The 13,688-nt window shown below is 36.8% G+C and overlaps 1 long non-coding RNA gene across 1 annotated transcript in view; it reads left to right on the forward strand.

The window, feature by feature from the left end:
• The window catches only part of LOC111827161, a 115,160-nt gene that overhangs the window by 66,116 nt on the left and 35,356 nt on the right, over positions 1-13,688 (forward strand). The gene's annotated exons all lie outside the window — the stretch shown is intronic.

A 13,688-nucleotide genomic window follows, 5' to 3' on the forward strand; every position in this document is an offset into this window, starting at 1 on the left:
AATGGAACATTTTAAGCTACTAATTTAAACTTCTGTGTTTTGGCCATGTAATGCTTCATTAAAAGTCATTCGAGGCTTCTTCTAACCTACTTTGCAATTGTTAGCTTTTTGTGTGCTATATATTTGTATGACGTAAGGTTGGAGGAACAACTGCTTCAAACCAAACAGTGATTTTTTAAAAAAACACACAGAAATTGCCTAAAATATTTCTGTCTTTCAATGCCCTGGGTCATGGTGTTCTATTAAGTGAGATCAGGCATGATACAGGCAACTTCCAATTTTTTTTCTTTTCCACTTTTTTCAGCCCTAGATTCTAATAGAAACAGTTATTAATATTTAGTCAATTATATACTATACTATGTTAAAAGCTTAGTGCTGAAGCATTATTTATATCACTGTAAGGAAGTTAGGAATTTGGGCAAAATATATGCTCTATAATAATAGAACTGAAGGATGTGAATGAATAAACCTAATTAATATTCCTTGATAATTTATTCCCCCCCAAATTACTGTAAAGACCTTTAGATATGTGCTGGTATAAACATTTTCTAAACTATATTCTCTAACTGTACATTGCTTAGCTGGTATAAGTATTCTGTATACCAGAAATGTGAAGTAGTGAACATTTAGTTCGGAGAGCAATATATAACAGTAATTAGAGAGATTTTTACACTTTAAATTCTGTGAAAAAGGGAAAAAAAGGATTGAGAAGGACTCTATCAGACAATTGAAAGGCAAATTATATATAACAAACTGTTCCAATGTTAATTTTAAGTTCCCTTCCATCACCATGAAACAAGCTATGCCCAACTGAAGTGATTGCCTCTGTTTACATTAAGAATGTAGACTGATTCACTCTGGTTATAGTTTTGGTTTATATTTTTATTTTGTTCTTGTTATTCAGGTTCTGCCAGTCCTGTTCTGTGTGTCCTGGGCTGGTCTCGGCTACAAGCCTCTTGGGTCTCTTTCCATTAGTACAGCAGTCTTGCACCAATTGGAGTTCTCTAAGTGCAGGGTGAATAATTGTTGACTACAAATGCTGGGATTGTCAGGTTTTGTTAAAAACTTGTTCACCAAAAAACTCTCATTTTTAGTTTCTGAATTTCCTCAAAGTTTATTATATAAAGTTTATTTATTTTTATCAATAGGAAAAAAATTGCTTTCTTCATCCCACTCTGCTTAAGCATTAATTATTCAGAAATTGCTTTTTTTCTACTTGTTCCACATAGCACTGTTTGATATAAGTGCTCTGCGTATTCCACTTGTTCAGAATTCTGTATTCTGCCTGGAATATTGCTCTTTTTTTGCTGGGAAAATTAACTTCATTATTGACATTGACGTCTGAGCTGAAAATAGATCGCCCTTAACCATGACACTTCCTGGTTAACATCATTGAATATCTCCCACTGGCTATTTATAATCCTTTTGCATCCAGTATGACACAGGCTACCCCTTCACCTTTATTGTCTAATCTAGTCCTCATACCACATAAAACGAGGTCCATATGAATACCATTTTCAATTTAAGGAAACTGAAACAAAGAAATATTATGTCATTTGCTTGAGTTCCCACAATTGATAAATGTCAGATCCTAGATTCTACTCCTACAGATATTCTGGCTCCAAAGTCTAACTTCCCACCCTAGCATGTTGAACTTGTGATTGTACTACTGTCCAGCTCAGCTATGTTGTGTTCATTTCCATGACACTATATTTCTGTTTTACCAAAAAACATCTCAGCAAGGTAAATGTCATTGTTCTGGGCATTTAAGCTCTTATATTTAGAGGAGCTTCCTCTCTCCTTCTCTCCCTCATCCTCTCTCTTTTTTTCTCTCTCCCCCTACTCTCCCACCCTTTCTCCCTCTTTCAAAGATTTGCTTTTATTTTGATAAATAAGAGCAATGAGTCAACACCACATATATTTTAAGAGAGAACCACATATTTGAGTTAGATTTGAAGGATGACTGATATGTTTCCTGGTGAAGAGAGAAGAGATAAATTGGCCAGGTGAAGGGAGTAACCTGTAAAGGCATTGGCATATGAAAGCACCTGAAACATTCAGACATACAAAAAGTACCTAAATCCCGAAGCTTCTTAAAAGCATTTGTCAGATTTTCAGTTGTAAAATATGAGTAATAATTAATTAAGTATAGAGGAAATACCATTGTGAGAAATTGACATGAAGCCTAGAAGATTAATTGATTTTAGTTAAAACAGACATGCATACTACCTTCATTTTGAAACTAAAAGTTATAATAATTCAAGTCCTGGGGTTCTGATACAACTGGATTTTAGCTGAAGTATATTAAGCAAGAGATAAATATAATTATTTCTTGGAATTTATATTCAATTGTCTATTGGAAGCCAGAATGTATACGGACATCCTCTTTAAAACTTAACCTCCAGAAGTTGTTTTAAAATATCCTCAAGTGATGACTGCCTAGTAGTTTTCTTTTTTTTAAATCTCCAGAACTTCCCTTTATATATTGTTACAGGTTAATCATTTTATAATACATATATTCCTCTACATTTCTAATTAAATTCAACGTCCCCTGAGAAGGGTCACACTAGCATCGACAGTGCTTTACTGTATACTAGAGTCCTGGTGCACAAAATTTGTGCACCGGTAGGGTCCCTAGGCCTGACCGGTGATCAGGGCTGATCAGGGCCTTCCAGCTGCAGGCCAGGGCCTTCCTTTATTCCCCACCATCTCCTGGTAGTCAGCGCATGTCATAGCGAGCGATCGAACTCCTGGTCTCCTGGTCGAACTCCCGAGGGGACACTTTGCATATTTGCCTTTTACATATATAGATTAGAAACTTTACTTCTTTCTCCTAGAGCACACATAGTGGCTTGTAGAATGGTGCCTGAGCTAGGGTTCAGCTCCAACATCTTTAGCTAGACATACCTGTTCAGGAAAAAACATGCACAAGCATTCTTACTTGGGGAATTTGTTAAAATACAGATTACTGGCTGTGCATGAGGCCTTTTGATTCGGAATCTCTGACAGTTAAAACCTTTATTTACTTATCCAGGGATGCTTTGGAATCAGAATCATACTTGACCAGAAATCACTTATCTTTATAGAAACAAAAATAAAAAAAGTCCCTTCCTTCCTTCCTCCCTTCCTCCCTTTCTCCCTTTCTCCCTTTTTCCCTTTCTCCCTTCCTCCTTTCCTCCCTTTCTCCCTTCCTTTCAGTAAATATCTACTGAGTAGCTAACATGTGCTATACCCAGTACTAGTCTTTGGGGATATAAAAATAAGTAAAAGTAAATATCTACTGAGTAGCTAACATGTGCTATACCCAGTACTAGTCTTTGGGGATATAAAAATAAGTAAAAGATAACCTCTGTACTAAAAAAGCCCATTGTCCATAGGTGGGTGCATACAAGGTAATCCACCATTGTGCTGTGGTAAAACTTATTAAAAAGCTAGATCAAATGTCATTAAATTAGGTAATGCAGTAAAGTTACAGTACTGAGTGAAGAGAGTAAAGTTAGAGTCTGGATCATCCTAAGGTAGAACCTGTAAGGTTAATAATAATTTCAACAACAATAACATTTATAATAAAGAGCAGTTACGTAGTACACAGAATACAATTGTTCTAAGGTACCTGGTGTGTGCATGAGTGTGTGTGTGTGTGTATTTAATCCTCAAGAGCACCTTGTTAATGCCCATTTTATAGCTAAGAAAACTGAAGCATAGAGAGATTTTTGCTGAGGTTTCACTGCTAGAAAGTGACAGGACCAAGATTAAATCAAGCTATTAAGCACTGACTCTAGAATCAATGCTCTCAAATGGTGGAGGGTGTGAGGAATAAGGAGTGCATGGAGACTGTCAGGTCTTTAACTTGAGAAACTGGGTAGATGGCAATGCTGTTCACTACAGAGGGACTATGTGGCGAGAGGTAGTGAAGGAGAAAGACAACAAACTTAGTTTGGTAAATATTAATTTTGAGTTTGTATAATTATGGATATATTCCACAAGTTCGCAGGAATATGGGTCTGGAGGTCAGGGGAAATATGTAGGCTGAATAAGAGAAGAGGGAGAACAAGATTAGGTGGAATTTTAGAGGGAATTCTAGACAAGATCCTCCTTTAAACAGAGGGAGGCTATTCTCCAGAGTAAAAAACCCAATTATTCAAACTCATGAAAACCCAACTCCCTGTCATTTTAGTATTTCTGAATTGTATCATTACTACTACTTATGATAATGTGTTCTATATCTACAATATTTATAGTGCTTACACACAATCTCATTGGATCTTCATGCTACTCCTTGGAGAGAGATAAGACAAACAGCAGGAATTGAGATTTAGTTAAATTTTGTGATTTGCTGAGAATCACACATATGTCTGAACTTGGACTCAAACCTTTGGCTTCAGTCTTTGTACTCTTTGGCACCACTCTTAGTACTCTTTCATCACAATAAACCTTTCCTATATTTCAGGGAATCCGTTCTATTTGTTGCTTCTTGTAGTGTGTTAGTCATCTCGGGTACCTAGCATCTGATCATTTTCAAGGGACAAAAATTTAGCTGAAAGAGGACTTTTTAAGAAATATTTTACATATTTAGAGCCATCACTAAATTATAATCAGCATTTAATGAAGTTATATTTGTAATAACTGTCCATCCTTCCTATTTAAAGTTTAGGAAATATAGAAGCACACTACTATTTTAAGGTTCTGAATGAATACTAAAACATGTATATCTACCTCCTAACCACAGATGGGAAAAGAACTTTTTCCCCTCTGAAGTTCTCCATTTAGAGTAGATTGCCAAAGTTTTAAAAATGATCCATAATGCCCTATTCCAGCTGGTCCCTCACTGTTGTTATGGCTTGTTTCTTAGTGTCCTGGTGTGTGTGTGTGTGTGTGTGTGTTTGTTGTTGTTGTTGCCATTCCTTAACCCCACCACATACATTCTTCCCTCAGAGTCTTTACACTTTCTGCTTGCTTTTATTTGAACTCCATTCCCAAGGTATCTTCAAGGTTCTTACCTCATTTATTTGTACACATTCCCAACCTCCCACTTCCTGGCATCCCCTACTTCCGTTCTTTGCTTTTTAATCTTTTTCCTCTATAGAACTTACTACTTTTTAGCTTACTACATATTCATACTTTCATTTTCATTGTATATCTATTTCACCAAACTAAAATGAGGACTGGGATTTGTGTCTGTTTAGTTTACTGCTGACTCCATATTATGCACAGTACCAGGTAAATAATAGGAACTTATTAAGTAGATGCTGAATAAATGAAGACACATATATAAGAATATGAATCCTGAGGTTAGAATGTCTCCCATTCTGTGTTTGGTTTCATTATGCTGAAAAATTATAATATTCTCCTCAGGGCATCCTCAGCTAATGGGGGCTGCCAAAGATGAGCGTGATGAGGTGGGGAGATTATGGTAATCAGAGACAGGTTACCCATTTTTAGTCTATTTATTGCTCCATTGTACTTTTGTAGTCTTGGTAAAATCCTTAACATCTAGTATTCTTAATTTCCAAATGTGTAAAATAAAATACCTTTCCAATAGTCTCACAGGGATATTGTTAAGAATAAGTAGGGAGATAAGAGGAAGTATTTTGTAAATAGAAAGACATTATTTAAATGCATCTTAGTAGTAGTATTGTGCTAATACTACTTAGCAAAGGCTTAAGTGATTGGATACTAGGAAATCTGTATTATGACCAGCCCAATCAAGTGTGCCCAAAAACATTCTGAAAAGTTCTATGTAGGGCCCAAGATTAAATGTTATTGCCATTTGATTTGAAGATTTATTCTGATAAAATACCCATGATTTGGATTTGGTTCATCTTACTTACTAATATTTTAATTCATATATATTTTTCTTCTCCCCAAAATTCTTTAATTAATTTTACAGATCAGTAAAAACAAGAGTTGAACTAAAGTTTCAGAAACTTAGTTCAGTCTGTTCTAAATTTTGATTCACGGTTAAAAATTTTCAAGTTGCATTTTTTATATTCCTTCATTTAAACATCTCCCAATGTGATCTTTGAATTGTTATGATTTTAAAATTAAAAAGAGTCTTTGGATACCTTGTTAAATTTTTCTTGTCATATTATAAAATAATTCCCAAGCTAGATGACATATTTTTTCAAAAAATTTCCTCAACTTCCTCATCTCTAGGTAAATATTTTTAGTAAGACTCCGAGTTATTATTTGTAATATGGTAATCACCTAATAAAGTCTCTTTTTGGCTTCTTGAAATTCCAGTGCTCTTACTGAAGATAAACATAATTGGATTGGCTAAAAGAGATGATAAATTCTAAAGGGGAGGGAATAAATCAGAAGTGGTTCTGAGGGATGGTAAGTATGTGGCCAACACTCACATGGTAATAAATAAGAGTAATGATGTTTTCATCTCACTGTCTGGGTAATTGATGTTCTTGGTTCACCAGTCTAACAATGAATAGTAACTACTCCTTAATAAGGCATAGTAAGCTTAACTACTATGCTGATTTTCCAATGGCAAATATGTTTTAATTTTAGAATATTTATCTTTCAATTCCAGCTATCTAATCTACTCCTAGGTCACTATGTACAACTGCCAACCAATTCCATAGTTTTCTAGCATAGCTGCTCATATGCATTGTTTATCAACTTTTGTATGTATTTCTTCACTATCTGTAATATTGTCAGTAAAATAAATTCACTGGGTATTGAAGCAGATCATTGAGAACCTTTTTGGTATTTAATATAAATATCTTGGGTTTAACTAGGCATTTACTTAAACTATAAGAAAAGCTAGTGTACTTCCAGGCTTTGAAGAGTCTGGGAAATATTTCTGGTAAAATCAGAAACCAGCCGAACCAGTTTTGCTCAGTGGATAGAGCATCGGCCTGTGGACTGAGGGGTCCCAGGTTCGATTCCGGTCGAGGGCATGTGCCTTGGTTGCGGGCACATCCTCACTGGGGGGTGTGCGGAGGGCAGCTGATCGATCTCTCTCATCGATGTTTCTGGCTCTCTGTCCCTCTCCCTTCCTCTCTGTGAAAAAATCAATAAAAATATATTAAAAAAATAAAATAAAATAAAATAAAATAAAATAAAATAAAATCAGAAACCAAAAATCTTTAGCTCATCCTGTATTTTAGAACCTGGCTTTAAAAACATTAAAGTGATTACTTTTAAAGTCTCAACTACAATAGTGAGAAGATAAGAATCAGTGAAAATGCATATTGTGGACAAAGAATTTTTTTCCTGAAGAGGAGTCATGGATCATAAATTAAGAATAATACTCTTTGTTTCTGGGGCTTTGTGATCCCCAAATCACAATAATTAAATTGATCAAGAATATAAATCTCTCTCTCTCTCTCTCTCTCTCTCTCTCTCTCTCTCTCTCTCCCCCCCCCCCTCTCTATCCTAATTAATCCTTATTTTCACTATCAAGGCATATATTTAAATGAGCAATTAAAATTGCTTTAATAATTTATTCATTACCAATTATCACCACAATATACAATAAAATCTGATGGCATTATATTGACTTTCTTGATTCATTATAATTAAAAATATGATACACATTATAAGGAATTTAGGAACCTTTTAAATAAATCAAATGGCAAATATGTGGTACAAGTGTCCCTCCTACATCCATAGTGGTCACTGATAATTGATCAAAGAACTCTTTTCTGATGATCCTGAATATTACCAAATAATCTTTGTCAAAAACTTACTTGCATTTAATATTCCTTCCTTCGCAATCAAGAGACGTACAATATATTCTTTAACTACCTTTAATCTTTCAACATAAAATCATTATTTCCTTTATTTGTTATTGAATGGTTTAATAGGAGAAAGTAGAAACTCAATGAACTTTTTGAAAACTAGCAGTTTATAATCCTTGGTTTCTGATTAATTTGGTAGTAATGGTGGATGTGGGTCTCAGCATATTTGGTTGCCCTGATAAGTGAACCAACATTATAAGCCTATGATGGTATGATTGACTGCAATACATTGGAATATGTCCTACATCACTCCCTACTCATCACCTATAGAGTGAAACAAGGTTGCAAAACAACCACAGTCGTAGTTTAATCATTGTGGTCCTTCATATAGATGAGTCAAAGATTGATAAATTGGAATTCTCTTCCCATGATCTGTAAGCCTCTCAATAGACTACAGGGTATCTCTCAATGAGGGCATCTTGGCATTTGGAAAAGACAATTACTTGCTGTGCAGAACTGCCCCTCACATAACAGTATGTTTAAGCTCTCTAACATCTTATCTTCTAAATCCAGTAGTGCCGCAGTCCCTGTAAAAGCCCAAAGTTCACCAACTTCCTTTTCAGGGTTGTAGGTACAATAAGAAGAAAGTGTTGTGTTATGTTAATAATTATGATCTTAAAGATATGTGTAACATGCCTCATAAATTAGTGATATATGTGGCCAAATACTTTTTAAAATCAGAAATACTGAGGTAAAAGCAAGCATCAGTTCTGGATATATAGTAAATAGAGCTGGATATCCTGTAGATAATGCAGTGAACAACCAAAAATAAATTCAAATTTATTTTCAAATAAAATTCACAAAATGTTAAGAGCTTCAATAATATGTCTTTCACATGCATGCCTAGGTTGTTATTTTAAACTGATCCCATAGATTCATACTGCTTTTCTTATCAAAGAAAGATATTCACTGTTGAGGTGTGTTAGAATGAATAATTAATCATAATGAGAAGAGAGATTGGTTTTTATAATGTTCATTCTAAGGTATGGCTGAGATATATTTTGGTTGAGAGAGGATAGAGAGGAAAATAAAGTTTAATGATGGAATTAGAACACATCGAATGTGTTCCTTTTTTTCCATGTAACTTTATAGAGCTAAACAGTCATTGTAACTATGGCGATGAGTTGAAAGACCTATATATTATAACGCAGCCACTCCTCCCTTCTCTGAGAAGCTAAATTATTAGTTGTTCTCTCTCAGACTCAGGAAGTGGCTGGTTACAACAATAAAATAATAACTAATATTTATGGACCTCTGTGTGCAGGTTTTTATCTCTGTTAATTCTCATGTAACTGTTTTTTCATCTGGCTCCAGGGGGCAGCCTCCGGTTTTGTTCAGCCTCAGCTTTGCTCCCCACCCCCCCAAAAATTATAATTTTTGTTTTATTCAAAGTTACTTATTTAATCACTAAAATTAAGGGTTTCTTTAGCCCTGCCTGTTGTGGCTCAGTTGGTTGAAGTGTCTATCTCCCATACACTGAAAGGTTGCGGCTTTGATTCCCTGTCAGAGCATATACCCAGGTTTTGAGGGACCGATCCCTGGATCAGGGCAGGTAAATCGATCTCTCTCTCTCTCTCTCTCTCTCTCTCTCTCTCTCTCTCTATAAAAATAATATTCTCCGTTGAGGATTTAAAAAAAATAATTTATTTCTCTCCTTCTCTCTGCTTTGCATGTCTCTTGCTGTTTTGTCAAACAAACCAGCTCTGGCCACAAGTTTGTAACAATGCTTTGCAAAAACAAAAAGCCCTATCATACCCTGGCCAGTCTATCTCAGTGGATAGAGCATCGGCCTGTGGATTGAAGGGTCCTGGGTTCGATTCTTGGTCAAGGGCATATGCTTGGATTGCAGGCTCGATCCCCCAGTAGGGGTCGTGCAGGAGGCAGCCGATCGATGAGAAATTCTCTCATCATTGATATTTCTAACTCTCCCTTTCCCTTCCTCTCTGAAATCAATAAAAATATATATTTTTAAAAACCTATCATTATTAGGGTCCTCCCTTTCTATAAAGTGGTTCAACAACTACCTAATGTTAATTCTGCTGGTCCCCGGGGATGCGGCCAGTATCTCACATTCCACCTTGCTCATGAACCCTTCCAAGTACAACTACTCATCACTGTACCAAAGAAGCTCAGATATTACCATAGTGAATGTTGAGTTAGTCAAGGGTCCTAGCTCCATCACAAGCTGTGTATTTGCTCAAGGCAATTTGGCTGAGCATGAGTTTCTTTATTTAAAATTGAGCCTGAAACTTGACAAAAATGCTTTGTATACACTTTGCTTCATTTGATCCTTGTAACAACCTTAGCATACAGGCGGGGAAGGTGTTGTCCTCAGTTTACAAATCAGAAAATAGGAGAGGTATAGGGACTTGCTCCGAGATACACAGCTGTTACCTGGAGTAGCATTGGATGGCAGACATTCAGATTTCCATCTAGTGCCAGTTCCACTCTATTGTGTCCAGTTTTTCATAGATAAATGAAGGTAACATGTCTGCTAGATATATTTTTAAGTTAATATGAGAAGTAAATGCTCCCCCCCCCACACACACACACACACTCTGAGGGGGGAAATTTGGAATGCTATTATTTTAGACTTAAAATTGAATTGGAGCTGAAACCGGTTTGGCTCAGTGGATAGAGCATCAGCCTGCGGACTGAAAGGTCCCAGGTTCGATTCCAGTCAAGGGCATGTACCTGGGTTGCAGGCACATTCCCAGTAGGAGGTGTGCAGGAGGCAGCTGATCGATGTTTCTCTCTCATCGATGTTTCTAACTCTCTATCTCTCTCCCTTCCTCTCTGTAAAAAATCAATAAAATATATTTTAAAAAAATTGAATTGGAATATAGCAGTTAAAATAATAGTAAAGGGTTGGCAACAAGTTCATTGGACTAAATGTCCTTTCCTATCATTCATTTTCATAATTTTATGAAGGAGGAAAGTATTTTTTTTATGTAGAGTTTTCACCATTCATGACCAAGGCTTCAGTATTATTTTTATTGTCTCACTAGAGGCCCGGTGTATGAATTTGTGCACCAGTGGGGTCCGGCCAGCCCGCCCCGATGGGGCTGGGGGGAGGGGCCACAGGCAGTTGGCCGGCTGGCCCCACCCCCTGGTTAAACTCCAGGTCGAACTCTCGCTTGAGGGGACCGTTTGCATATTAGCCTTTTATTATATAGGACTAGAAGCCCGTTGCATGAAGATTCGCCCAATAGGCCTTCCTTCTTCCTTCCCCTGGCTGCTGGCACCGGTTTTCCTCCAGCAACCTGGACCCAGGCCTTTGCTGCGGCCACAGCAAGGCTTGGCTTCTTTGCTGCAGTTGTAGCAGAGAAGCCAAGCCTCTTCAGTCTTCAGTCTTCACTCTGGCCGGAGCCTTCAGTCTTTGCTCCGTGCCTGCATATGCAAATTAACCACCATCTTCGTTGGGTTAATTTGCATAGTTGCTCTGATTGACTTGTGGGCGTAGCGGAGTGACACCAATTTGCATGTTTCTCTTTTATTAGTGTAGATTACTTGAAATGGCAATCACTCTACCCATAGGATTAAATATACCATGTACTATTTCTCCAGAGGAGTTTAGTTCTTCTCCAGGAGAAACATGTTCAGTTTCTTTGTCAATATTACTATGCCACTTGACCTCTGAAATGGAGTCTGGAAGATTGTTTAGCTTTGTAAATAGCAGCCTAACACATCATACAGACACAAAGACAAGAAAATGAAAACATAAATGAATTTAGGACTCCTGTATATCCATTTCCAGGAAAAAGACAAGGATCAATTAGTTCTCCCTTTTTACTCCAAGCCTAGTGAGACAGTCTAGGATGGCTGTGAGCTCATGCCACAGTGGAATCAGCTTTAATGCCAAGATCACCTTCCCTACCACCTACAATGAAGTCCATTACCTCTAGTTGATTGATTATGGACCAGCCTGATTAGATGAAAAGGGAAAAAAATGAAAGAGAAAAGAATAAAAAATAATCAATCTCTCCAGGTATTTTTAACCTGGGGTCCATCAAAAGATAACATAACACTCTGAAATGTGTTTCTGCTTTTCTTTTGGAAGGATTTATGGCTTTCATGAAGTTCTCATAGCAGTTCATAATCCAAAGAAAGGAAAAGCTGCCATCCAGGGACAGTCTGAGAGCGGGTCAGCTGAAAGGTCCATCTCTCATGTGCAGATTCCCACCCAGAACTTGGCCTCATTAACCACATTCCCTTCTTTAGGTTGGCAAAGTAATAACCCGTGATAAACATGACTCACCTAGTCTTCACTACAAGCGTGGAACTCGTGCCCAAAATGTGAAACTTCTCTGCTCAAAGACCTTTTAGTTTAGTTTTTTGTTTGTTTGTTTGTCTGTTTTTGTTTTGTTTTGGCTTCCCTGGCTAAAACTATGGAAAACTCCTAGAGTTATACTTCCATTGGTAGCTCTCTTCTAGCTCCAATCTTGTTACATCTAATTTCCTACTGGTGTCTCAACTTGGATTTCACACGGACATTTCAAAATTAACATATCTACAACAAAACTCTTCATTAGACACATCACGATCCCACCTTTGGGCTTCCCATATCCCTGCCGACACTTAGCATTATTCAGAATTATAATTTTTTGCCAATCTCATGGGTATAAATTTGGTTAATTAGCATTTTTCTAATTACTGTTGAGTTTGTGTTATTATTTGTTTGCATGTCTCTCTTCCAATTAGATGATGAATTCCCTACAGTTGGGACTATGGGTTCTTATTTTTATCTCCAAGTTTCTGGAATAGTATGTGAAACATGCTCAGGATAATGACCTCATTAATAAATGTGTAGATGAATGAATTCATAAAAACCTCAGAGATTGCTGAAAAAGTGACTTCTAGTTAAACAGGTGTGCTGTACATACTCAGTACAGGTTTAACCAAAGTTAAATATTAAATATTGACACAATTTACTTTTAAAAAAGTTATGTGAGGTTAGTTTTGACAACACTTTACCTAAGTCTAAATAAATTCAATTTCCTTCTCACCATGGCACAGTGGGAAAGGATGGTTTTTGGAGTCGGTATATATATATCTGTTTGCACCTGGGCTCTTACCTGTACTAAGTCGATGACCTAGGACAAAATTTAAACTCTTTGAGGAAAATAATACATATTTCATAGGTCTAATTTATAATTTAAATTTAAAAGAATCATGTGTTACAATTATCTATCATTGCATCCTGTTATCTGGTATACTAGGTGGTAAGTAAACAGTAGCTTTCATTATTTTTGTTGTGAGGATTTCATACAACTTCAAAATGCAGTTAAAATTGAATTTCCATTTTTTTTCCACATGAGTATCTTAAAGGAGAAGCATACTGTACACTCCATGTGCTCTGCAATGTCATTCATTAGTTATTGCCTTTTTCAGAATGCATGACTTACATAACAGCTACATTGAGGTTCTAGTTTTTGAATCACTAGTTTCTGACATTAAAAAAACCTGAGGGTCTTATGATATTTTTTTTCTGATACCATTTTGCATAAAAAAGGAAAGGAAAGTTTAAAAGGAGCACAATGATCATTATTGTGGTTGCACTTGTGATTTATTTAAATCAAGTTTTGTACAGTGTGTTGCATGTCAGTCAAATGTACTATGTTTAGCATTATCCACTCCACACTCAGTGCCACAACAAATTATTTATTCTCACACCTATATTTATGGGTTAACTAGAGGCCCAGTGCACAAAAATTTGTGCACTCGGGGGGTCCCTCAGCCCGGCCTGTAGCCTCTTGCAGTCTGGGACCCCTCGGGGGATGTCCACTGAGGGATCGGGCCTAAGCTGGCAGTCAGACATCCCTCTGGCAGCCCGGGAGCCCTCGGTGGATGTCCACTAGCCAGCAGGGAGCAGGCCTAAGCTGCAGTCGGACATCCTTAGTGCTGCTGAGGAGGCAGGAGAGGATCCCGCCACCA

Source organism: Myotis lucifugus, unplaced genomic scaffold (genome assembly GCF_000147115.1).
Source record: "Myotis lucifugus unplaced genomic scaffold, Myoluc2.0 scaffold_139, whole genome shotgun sequence".
Classification (NCBI taxonomy): Eukaryota; Metazoa; Chordata; class Mammalia; order Chiroptera; family Vespertilionidae; genus Myotis; species Myotis lucifugus.